Below are 12843 nucleotides of genomic sequence, written 5' to 3'. Positions count from 1 at the left end.
TAATTCAATTAGTCATGCAAGATGTGCTGTACAGGGGAAGGACACATAGAGATAGCTTATAACTGTTGTGTTGTATTAAAGGAGAGTTATTACTTCTAAGATGCTTTCTATAAAACAGTTTCTCCTCTAAGATGTTGGTATCTGTTAGTTCTTTGTTTGGATCAGCTGTGTCTCTTCTTGTCTACCGGACAATGAGTTTACTTTTACATCACTCTCTTAAGTTCAGTAATATATCTGAGATGACAGTAGATCCTCTCATAGTTGCAGATTTAACACTCAGTTTTGATTATTTTCAAGCAACTTGTCAGATCCTTTGCATATACAAATTTATAATTGTGCTGAGGCATACATTTGAGTGAAAATGTTGAGAGGTAGAATGTATCACTCCCTTACTTACTTATTCATTCATAGAACAACGATTTATCACGCATTTGTTATGCTCCAAAGAATCATCTAGGGGATCTAGCAGTCCCTTGTACATTTCAACATTATTTGTGGGTATCTGTTTTCCACAACTTTGTCTAGTAACTCATTACAGTGTTATGAGAAATGGATAGGGTATCCACCTACCACATGGGAGGTCCACAGTTCAAACCCCGGGCCTCCTTGACCCATGTGGAGCTGGCCCATGAGCGCAAGGAGTGCCCTGCCATGCAGGGGTGTCCCCCACATAGGGGAGCCCCACATGCAAGGAGTGCACCCCATAAGGAGAGCCACCCAGCATGAAAGAAAGTACAGCCTGCCCAAGAATGGCGCCACACACACACAGAGCTGATGCAGCAAGATGACACAAAAAGATGACGCAACAAAAAGAAACACAGATTCCTGGTGCCGCTGGTAAGGATAGAAGCGGTCACAGAAGAACACACAGCAAATGGACACAGAGAGCGACAACTTGGCGGGGGGGAGGGAACGGGAGAGAAATAAAAATAAATCTTTAAAAAAAGGAGGACAATTTTAAGTCTGCTGTATATTCTTTTGTATAGTTAAATATTTAAAATGATAATGAATATGGAATGGTTATTTTGGCTAGGTCTGATGAATCCGGTCTAATATATTTATTTCTACTTTGCCTGATTCTTTAATTATTTGACATATCACCTATCTCCTGGTTTATATCCTCTAGTACCTAACACATCAAATTTTAATTGGAATCAAATTGAATTAGATCATATTTTAAATTCATTAGCTTTATAATTTCTGTTTACATAACAATCTTGCAATGATATGTGCTCATACATACACAGCTACAGTTTATTTTTTAAGTTCTTTAAATTGTTAGCAAAGCATAAAAATGTATAGTGATTTATGAATTTTGTATATATTCGGAATCATAAAGTATATGAGACTACACGTGTGATCTCCAAAGTATCAAAATCAGCTGATCAATTCTGAGAGCAATGGGTAGATTCAAATGGATTTCTTATTAAGGCAATTAAGCACCAGAATTGCTAGGCTTTTTCCCTGATGAAATTAATTCTATTGATCTTCAAGGCATAGGATCATTTAGATTTATATTCTCTGCACTCAACTAAATAGCACAAATAATTCTGTTGGATGGAAATCAGATGATTTCAAAAGATGACTTTTAAAATATTATAGTTTCTTAAACTAAGAAGCATTTTAAAAAATAATTGCAGTATTTCTAAAATGAGGATATTCTTGCAATTGATGTGTTTTCTGATTTTTCTCTTTTTCCCTTCTTTCTTCTCCTAAAAATTATTATTAACTTGATGCTATATCTGCAACTGATGGGCTATTAATATTGAAGAATAGCATAAGGTCACTGGAATCTGATATGGATAGTTTTAATTTTAGATCAATTTCATGAAAGATAATAATTCAAAAGACAAGCATTAACTAAGCAACCATGACAATGAAGTTTTCAAATTAACTGAATTTCATTAGCTTTTCCTGTTTCCCAGGATTTATGCAAACTGCAGAATTCTAGCAAAGTAATCACGTCATTATAACCTCTACCCACATATTGGATTTTATGAAAACATATTAAAAAACTCATGTTGAAAAATATATTTACTCTTTATTTTATTCATTCAACAGATGTGTATTGGGAACAAGGCATTTTGCTGGCAATTTTATCACAGTTCATGGCATCCTAGAGGCACTCAGTAAAGATTTGTGGAATCATTGACTAAAACAATGAATGGTTCTAAAGAGCATAATATATCTCAACCTATATCTAGATTTATATACTTTATACTTAGACATTATATAAGATGTATTCATCAAGATAGATTAATATAAATATATAATTATCTAAAAATCTTTAGTAGGGTATGTAGTTGAAATGTACAAATGTCTTTAACATAGTGGAATAAAAGCAGAAAGATATAAATGCGATTCTAGATTGTCAAATTGAATCATAAATCTGATCTCTATTGTTTAAAGAAAATAACTAGGTAAAGCTGTTGAAAAATTTTATGTGTAGTTACTGAATACATGTTTATATGTAATATATGACAGTGGGCTAGAGGGGAAAATTTTTTCTCCAAACACAATTAAATGTCTCTGTAATCATTTTTCTAATTTGCATGTAATATGGCACCCATAAGAATGTTTTCAAGATTTTTCACATTGGAAGAGGTAAAGTGGTCTTCCTAGGTGTTATAAAAAACTGACGTTATAATCTCTAGTTTAACTGAGTGACATTGTTCCTTACAAATCTCTCCAATGACTTGTTAAAAAATGGCCCCAGCAGAACATGTGAGATATAACAATTGAATATTTTTCAGTATTTCTCCAAATTAGATTATTGTCATTTTTAAGGTAGCAATGGATAGTCATATCATATTTAACATGGAGCTTTCCAGAGCTGTAATCTATACTCATATTAGAGGATAATGGGACTCATTTGTTGTATCTCTGCTCAGGAGATCTCCCAGAATAGTAGACAAATGCCAGACTCAGCATTTCTTCTCCAAAAATGCAAGGCTGGTATCTGGAGGTCATTTTTTTGTGTGGACTTTCTGTAATTCATTTGCCTAGAGTATATTTTTCAATGGACATAGTTCACTCTTTGTTGATTAGCATTTTAAGAGTGTTTGCCATCTTTTGTTAAGTTAACTGTGGTAAAGGATTAAAGTGTAACATGAAGTCACTGACCTTCGAAATGGTGGATGGGCTGATACTATAGTTTAAAAATCTTCAGAAGAATTAATTTTTTATTTTATGTAGAGTTTGTAGCCCACTCTCAGTAGCAAATATATATATATATATATATATATATATATATATATATATGTAGAGTTTGTGAAGGATGTGTTTTTGCATGCAAAATATATTAACTACTTTCAGAGGTGATTCTAAAGTTTAAATTGTTAAGTATTTCTATACATTAAAATTTAAAAGTACTATGATTGAATTGAATTTTACTCGTACTTCTGTATAACACTCATGACCTCTTGTCTTATATTAAAGGGTTTTTGTTGCTGTTGTTTCTAATTTGCAAAAGTCTTGGTAGAAATTACAGTGCATATTCACATTTTTTGTGTGTATCATGAAGGCCTAAAATTGTCTCTAATATAATGTACATTTGCAAGAAAGACTTTGAATTAACTTTTTATACCAAATCAAATGCATGTATAAATCTACATCAATCTTGCCACAAGGTTATTTACATATTTGGGTCAAGATCTATTGATAATGGTCATAAAGACAGGTATTGTGTCACTAAATCAGAGAGGTGATGTGACTAACCAAAAATTTTTCATCAGGAAAACTGAGAGATATTACACAGAAATATCCATCTACAACACATTAGGACTGCAAATAAGTAAAAATAGGAGGTAATTCTTATTCTTCCTATTAAGGTATACTTGGTGTTTATTGTGTCAGAGAAATGTACAATCAATCAACAATTACTTAACTAATTCTCACCATAATTTTCACCATAAATTTTTAAGGTCTCTGCTGTCTTCAATGTGTTTATAACAATGGCAGTATTAATTCTGCCACTAACTAGCAACATTGCTTTGCGTCTCTGCAAAAGTCTTTTCTAGACTTCTACATCAGAAATGCTTCTGGTTTTCTTCTTACCTCATTGTTGCTCCTCCTTACTAGTCTTCCCTGGCTCCTTCTCTACTGTTGGACCTCTAAATATTGTAGCACCATGGCTTCTGTTCTCAGAACTCATCTCTTCTCTGCATATAAAACTCTCTTCTTGGGTGATCAGATGATTTCATTTAAATCCATGGATTTAAACACCAATCTATGTACTACTTTTTCAAAATTTTTTTCTTCTCATACTTCACATCCAATTTACCAGTAGGCACCAACAACTCTACCACCAAAATATATATACAATCTTACCACTGCTTTTCCATTTCCTTTACTATAATCTTAAATTGAATGACCATAATCTCTTGCCAGGGCCATTGTCCCAGCCTTCTAACTGGTTTCTCTACCTCCGTTTTTGCTCCCTGTCTATCCTTCGCACTTAGTGTCTTAGTTTGCCAGAGGTGCTATGACAAATACCACATAGTGGGTTAGCTTAAGCATTTATTGTCTCATGGTTTTGAAAGCTATAAATCCAGCATCAAGGTCTTGGCAAGCCATCCTTTCTCTTGGAGTCAGTAGTGTTTTATTACTGGCTTGCCACAATCCATGGGGTTCCTTGGTTTGAATCTCTGCCTCCCATCACATGGCAATGTCCTTGCTCTCCTCCTGCATTGATTTTCTGGATGTTTTTGGAATTTTCTGACTCTGTAAGAACTCTGGTAATATGAGTTAAGACCCACACTGATTCATACACCTAAATTGGGGTTTCAAAGATCTGATTTACAAATGAATCTTTACCATAACTGATTTTCAAAGGTCTTATTTGCACATGGGTTTACACCCACAGTAACTAGATTAAGAATAGGCCTTTTGTCGGGGTGCATGGTTCAATCTATCACATTCAGACAGTGAACTTTTTAAAGCTTAAAGCAGGTCTTATCATACTATTGCTTAAGAATTGACCTATGACTATGCACAACAACCAGAATAAAGTTCAACCTTCAGCCCAGCAAAACCGTCTACTACCTCCTCATTCACTATACTGCACATATCTGAGCCTCATTTCACTGTATTTTAGTGTCATTTCACTTACTGTGTATTTTGCTTTGTATGAAAATCCTTCCCCATCTCCCTACAGCTGTTTTCTTGCCATCAGCCATACTTCAACAGAAATGTCACCTCCTCAGAGAGAACTTCTTTGACTCCCTTCAGCAAGGATGCAGCCCCTCTCCAGTCATACTTTTACAGAGCACCTGATTTTATTATCTTCCAATTATCAGTAACTGAAATTATATATATTTTCTCATTTATTTACTTGTTTATTTGCTCTCTTCCCTCCTGGAATATAAGCTCTTTGAAGGCAAGGAATATATATGTCTTGTTGAGCATTGATTCTCCAGCACTTAGAAGAGAGGCTGGTACACAGTAATTCATTAAAAAAAATTGATAATAGTTGGCTAACTGGCCTTTATAGTCTTATCTGTAAAATGAAGGACTTGAAACCAATCATCTCTAAGGTCTTTTCCAGTCCTAAGGTTTTATTCTATTCTTTTGAAACTGGACTGATCTGAATAACGAGGCTAGCAAAATGTCCAAATTGTACCAGGATTAAGATATACCTCTGCCTACCTTGACCACAAGGTTCTTTCCCTTCCTGCCTGGAAAATTCTGGAGTCTCTACAGGCCAGTCTGTGGAAGCCAAATATTGTTTTTCCTTAGTTAAGTGCTGCATGTATATCTATAGCTGCAATTTCATTTTCATTCTTTTGAGGTTAGTGCCTAGCTTGTTTCTTCTAATAGTTATAATGGTAATACTAGCTAAAACCCATTGAAATTCCAATATGTGCCTGGCACATATGGCATGTATTAACTAACTTAATCCTCACAGCAACGCCATGAATTAACATTATACCAAATTTGCAGGAGAGAAAAATCAAGACACAGAGAGTTGAGATAACATCCAATTTCACATAACTAATGGTAGGGGAACTTGCATTTAAACTCAGAAAATCTGTTTCTAAGTCTGTACACCTAACCAATATACGATAATGCCATGTATAGTACCTAGCATACACACCAGAAATATGTGGAAATAGACACCAGATATTCATTTGAATGAACTGGATGAATGAATAAGAAAAAGTAAAAATGTATAGCAGCAGTTCTAGGGAATCTGCTACCCAGAAAACCCCCAAGTAATTATTATTGAAAGTGCACTCATTACCACGAGTAGCTTGTTTTGGGTTTCTGCTTTTATGAGGCTTGCCTTTGTATTTATCATTCCAGTCTACTGTGCCTCTGCTTAATATTTCAGTTTTGTATCTGAGCATCCATAGGTCTTCAAAGAAATTCCATAGAGCTATCATTTAACCTACTTAATTTGGAAGGTAATCAAATCTATTACTACTAAATTGAAAACAAAACTTAATCTTCCTAGGAAGAGCCGGCCTTTGTGTAGGTTAGATGGACTTTGTTTTTAGAGTTTTAAAAGTGTATTCATTCAACATATCTCCTAGCAGTGGCAAACAATAATCAAAAAGAATGTTAGTTGAACTATTATAAAATAAAGTTTTGTATGGCTGTTTTAAAAATAGTAGAATTAAAGAATAAAATACCCCCAAAATATAGTATAAAAAGTAGAATAAAAGTAATATGAAATAGTGAATTCCAGCTTGAATTTATGGTAAAACTGTCCGAAATTTGAAATCTTCATAGTTATTTTAATGCCTAGGTCCCAATGTGTCTGTTTTCTTCAGAGCTTGCACTGCCACCTTTCTCAACTACATATCTTGCTTCCGAAGCTCTGGGATTGTTACCAGGAAAGGTACAAAGTAAGGTTTCCATGACACTCAGAGACCTTATGTGAGAACAAAGAATAAAGAATAAGACAAAAAGGATACGTCTTCATGCTACCTTCTGCAGTCTAAACTGAAGAAAAATATTTCCACTGTCAATGGTAATGGATATTACTTTGAGAATAACATAAAGGTTTTAAGGGCCTATCAGAATAACTGCCCTAATTTTCTGAAAGTCATCATAGATTCGATCTATATAGATCCCTCTGACTCAAGACTGCTTGAGTTAATAATCTTGACTCTGTCACTCTCTAGCTGTTGACCTTGGGCAAGTTGCTTAATCTCAGTTTCCACTTTACCGTACTTAACCTCAGTTTCCTCAACTGTAAAACTGAATTTGATAACAGCACTGTCCTTATAAGGATGTTCTAAGGAGTAAATGTGCTAATGCTTGTAAAGCACTGCTAAGACCAGTGCCTGGCACATTGTAGTCACTTTGTAAATGTTTGTTAAATAAGCAGATGGTTCCCCACTGTCATTTTCCTTGGGACACATACTGTGCTTCAGTAGAGTTGAAATAGTTTCAGTTAAATGTGCAGACAATTTAGGTTTTAGTGTTTGAAGCCATGTCAAAACTAAATGCAAAAATTCTATTATTATTTTTCACAATATTGACATGCTCATAGAATCCCATTGTGTTTCATGGAAAGCAAGGAGTTGGTTGACATGATACTTGAAATTGTTTATTCATTCATTCAATCAACAAATATTTGTGGTGCATCTACTATATGCCAGGAATGTATGTGATTATTGTCTGAAAGTTAAATTTGCTAAAGATGGCTATTTTACAACCATCCTTAGTTTTTTCCCACAATATAATCACTTTGCAATTTCATTTTCTTTTCTTTTTTTTTTAAGGTACCAGGGGCCAGGGAATGAACCCAGGACCCCATATGTGGGAAGCTGGCACTCAACCACTGAGCCGCATTAGCTCCCCTGAGTTGATTTCCTTGTTTTGCTTGTTGTTCCTTTTTTTTGTTTTTAGGAAGCACTGGGAACGGAACTGGGACCTCCCATGTAGGAAGCAGGTGCCCAACCACTTAAGCCACATACACTCTACTCATTTTCTTTTAATTCATTGGTTTAATGATTATCTAATAAGTGTCTAACACTGAACTAAGATTTTGTGTCAAATACAATGGCTAGATAAGTCTTTACTCATAAAATAATTAGAATTCAATAAATGTTTTGAAATCCAAGAGTTATGACTAAGAACTAAAACAGAGTAATAGAGATGATCGAAGGAGAGTGAGAAGAATGTAAGCCTGGGGAGAGAAGGACCTGAGGTAAGCCCTGAAGATGGGGAAGATTTAGATAGAAAGTAGGGCAAAGTCATCATGGTGAAGACAAACCAATAAGCAAAGACTTTGGTGTGGAAAGGAACATGGCTTGCTGGGAAAGAGTGACATGGCCTCAAAGCACCTTGCACATTTCTCACTTTGTAGCCTTGCAAAAAAAAAGTTAAAATGACTATTACTGACTTAATGGGGGAAAGTTATATGTGAAGGAGAAATAAAAGATGAGACAATCCCTTCATTCATTTGTCATCCATTCAACAACTATCCTTGTGCACATATTATGTGTTAGTCCCTGAGCTACCACTGGAGTTACTGCAGTGATAGATAAAGATATTCTCTGTTTTAAGAGACAATATAAACTAGGGGAATCAGATTACAGAACATTTTGAATACTAAGATAAGGAGCTTATAATTTATTTAATATCTAATGGAGAGACATAAAGTGTTTTAAGGAAAGGAAAATTTTAGGATTACTCAGAATAGATAGAGCCTAAAGGTATGAATATTAATTAAGAGTTTATTATAATAACTCATTTGGTGAAAGCCTGATCCGGGGTGGTATCAGCATCACACGAGATCAGAAAAAATCTGGGATTTTAAAGGGTGGACTATTTAGAGACAGATTCCAAAGTTCAAGCACAAAAGTGCAGGACCTAGTGGCTATTTACAAGAGTCAATTAACCTTCTGTCCTAATGGAATGGAGAGTGATCTTTTGGTGCGATTTGAAGAACCAGTGAACCACCCTAGTGGTTCGTTCTGCACTTTGTCATCTGTCTGAATTCCATCTATTAGTAATTCACTGATACTAACAGCAGTCCCTCTGAAATGCCTTTGTCTCTAGGTTGGTTCTAAGTGTGTTTTTTTTTTTAAGAAATGGAGTGTTAAGGCAATTAGGACCATTGTGCTGAGATAAGGAGAGACTCTCAGATTTTGTGGAGTTAGTTTATTAAGATTGCTGACTTTTAGCACCTACCTGAAATGGCCCACAAGAAAGAAATGGGAGCTTTGGTATTGGGTGCACATTAAAGAGGAAGCAAATGGAGTTTGGGGGAGTAAAAATGGGGGACTTTGAGCACCGACTTGAAGAGTATTGCTAGTGGGAGTGGAAGAGAGGTGATTTTAGGCTGTGCAGAGGGCAGTGGAATGGAAGAGAGGGATTATTATGCATTCCAGTGAGAGGGTGGAGAGGGAGATGAGCCACAGTCAAACGTTTCTTACTTTTCAACTAAGCTCAAGGCAATAAGTTTCTCTGCTCAATGCACTCTCCACTTATTTATGACTATTCCAACCTCCTCCATTTCTCTTAAATATTCAACTCCAATTCCTTTGTTTTTAGAAGGATTGCTACATTACACAGAAAACAGAAGCCCTAGGGTGGGTATCATCTATTTCCTGGATACTAAATGAACAAGTCTAACTACATCTACACTAATTTTATATTTGAGCTGTCACTCTACTTGCCTTCACTTGTACTTTTGATCTTTTCCCTTCCAGTTGAGAATCTTATACTGCTTGATGATTCACAAATAATATTCCAAGCTTAGACCTTGTTTCTCTTCTCTAGACCATCCATATATATATATATATGGGTGTCTCAAAGGATGCCTGAAATTCAACATATCCAAATCATACTAATGATGATCATTCTTCACAGCTCTGGTTCTTGTCCGCTGTGGTACCAGTGGTACCACAATCATTGAGCTGTACAAGGCAGAAAGCTAGAAATCATGATGACACTCTATTTCCCTCACCATCCGTTTTCAATCTGTCAAGTCCTGCTAATTTTATTTCCTTGGAGCTTTGTTCTGGGGAGGACCAACCCCCATTCCTGGCCCACCTTTATTCTCTGTCCACATTTGGCTCCATCCTACATGGAGAAGGAACCTCATTTATATACCATTTGTATACCATTACCACAGCTCATTATCTCTGTTCCTTGGACTATTCCATTAGTCTCCTGGCTGATCTTCTTTCCATACACTCTTGTCCTTTCCAGTCTCTACCCCCACACTGCAGCCAGATAATAGTTCTGAAACATAAATAAGATAATATCATAAGTTAATAAAACCATTCAACTCCTTCTCATTGTCTTTAGAATAAAGACCAAAATCTTACTGCAGCAAAACCATCTCCTATTGTCAAATCTCATCTCACATTGTGCTTCCCCGCAACTCTGTGGGTATCCTTTCTCAGTTTTATTTTCATGCTCTTTCTTGTCTCAAGTATTTGCATATGCTCCCTCTTCTATCATTACTCATGCTCATTTATAAAAATCTCAGCTCAAATATCATGTCCCCAGGAAAGTCCTCTCAGATTCCCAGGCACATAGTATTGCTGAATAAATGCCACTCAAATCAGAAGTATTGTTTCATCACTAAATATTCAGATGATCTATTGAATATTTCGCCAATCACCTTAGATAAACTAGTCCCCCACGGATGTTTTGTGGCATTCCATAAGGTCAATATTTTTTCTTTGGGACTTGTAATAGTCAAATGACCACTTTCCCATCCTTAGTTTTCTTGGAAACTCAAATAATTGCAAATTCTGCTTCTCTTCTCTTTACTAACACTCCTGCATGAAGTTTCATTGTCTTCTGATTCAGTCCTAAGTCTTTGCTTTCTGTATTTTGTTTATTTAGTAAGCATTTAGAGGTTACACATTCTTTACCCTCCTTATTTCCCTCTGTCCTCTGACTCCTCATTCCAATGTTCCAGTTTCCTCACAATGAAAAATGCACCTAGAGAATGCAAATTTGAAGCTTCATAGTCTGTTGAGTTGCATAGGTAGCTAAGGTTAGAGCCCATGTATCTTATCTATTTTATGAGATTGCATTTGCATTTAGAGTTTCTCCTCCACTTTATTATTATTGCCAGACTACCTGGTATTCTACATGCACACCAATGTATAACATTCCGTTATAATTATCTTTCCTTATGTCTGTCTCCCCTGTTAGACTGTGAGCCCTTTAGATGAAAGATCATGTCTTATTAATCTTTAATATCTTCAGAGTCTAGAAAATGCTTGACCACTTATTAAATTTTGAGCATGAATGAAACACCAGGTAGTGTTACTTAAAGTCAGTATGGAACATTACTTTCTGTATTTTGTCCTGTCAGCAAGAATAATGTTCTTAAATAAATAGTGGTGTTTGTTGATGCAGGGCAATGTTTGCTTTTAGATTCTATCATTTCCTGATGTGAATTTTTTGGCCAATTTTTAATGTAACTGCTGAGAGAAGTTTGGACTCATCGATACAGTCATTTGCCTGCAAGACATTAAATACTGAGGGGCAAATTTGTATACTTTTAATGGATCAATAAAAGTCTGGTGTAAATATAAATTTAAAAATTGAATTATTAAAGGAATTATATGTATTTCATGTAGTTATTTAACTTAATGTTGTTACATAAATACATAAAAAACTTAATGTTGCTACATAAATCAGATAGACTTCAACTGTGAATCAGAAGCAATTTTGGAAATAGTGTATTGTTATCAAAATTGCATGTTTTCTTGAAATTAGTTCTTTATTCTATTTGAATGTATGTTTTTGTTGCCACACATCGTTGTTAAATGAATGTCCTTTCATGATGTGGTTTCATTCTTCAGTATAGAATAAGGAATTCTATATTATTATCAGTGTGAAACTAATACTTTGGGAATCCACAAAATGCAAGTGTTCAGGGATTTCTTATTAAGATGAATTGTAAGCATGCCAATAGAGTTTTAAGAATTAAAATATTTTATTCCTTAACCACCTAGTAATCTTTAATAAGGATACACAGCATGGAAAGATTCTTTTGGGTATTACCAATTTTATGTTTCAAAGCTATGGGATCTTGATTAAATATAGGAAGATCATTTCTACTTTCCTATTCAGTCATGATGAATTAGATTTTTTCCTGCATTTACCACTGTATTTTAATATAATAATGTAGTGCATAAAGATAGAAAGAATATTATATCTTTTTTCATGTGTTAAAAGAAACAATATGCTCAAAGCATATGTGTGAGGGAAGAAGACTGAATCTCTGAATTATTTGTACAATTAAATTCAGTAATGAGCATTACATGTTTAATTTGGCCTTCCAGAAGAACTGACTGGAGCTGGCCACTGACTTCAAACAAATGGTGCTCACTTTTCCCAGGACATTAATATATTAATCTGAGAAAATACTTTCTTTTTTCTTTTCCTGAATAGCTTCCTGGCCTTAAGAAAATAGATTTCTCTAATGGAAATAATTAAATAGGCAGACATTCTTCTATTTCTTTTCACTTGTGGCCTCAAAGATAACTCTGGCAGTATTATTCAGTACTTCCTTGAGTCAAATTAAAGAAGACCTACCTATCTGTCTGTCTGCCTATCTGCCTATTGATTGATATATCATCTATCATCTGCCATATCATCACTATCATTATCATCATCTTCATCATCATCTATGTATCTCCTCTTCTGCACTTGATTACCTAATTAGTATCCATATCCAAAAATGGAAGAAAATAAAATAAACTTACTGGACAGGAAAAAATAATGCTTCTCTTGAGTATTATTCTCTGTGCCTAGATGTGCCATGGGAAAATTAGACTAACATTTTTGATTGATTTGGTTTTCTAGTTAAGTGAAATAATTGGGTCAATGCTAATGATTGTTCTGTAGTGTCAGGGAAAG

Source organism: Dasypus novemcinctus, chromosome 1, assembly GCF_030445035.2.
Source record: "Dasypus novemcinctus isolate mDasNov1 chromosome 1, mDasNov1.1.hap2, whole genome shotgun sequence".
NCBI classification, from domain to species: domain Eukaryota; kingdom Metazoa; phylum Chordata; class Mammalia; order Cingulata; family Dasypodidae; genus Dasypus; species Dasypus novemcinctus.
This window is presented reverse-complemented; position numbering follows the sequence as displayed.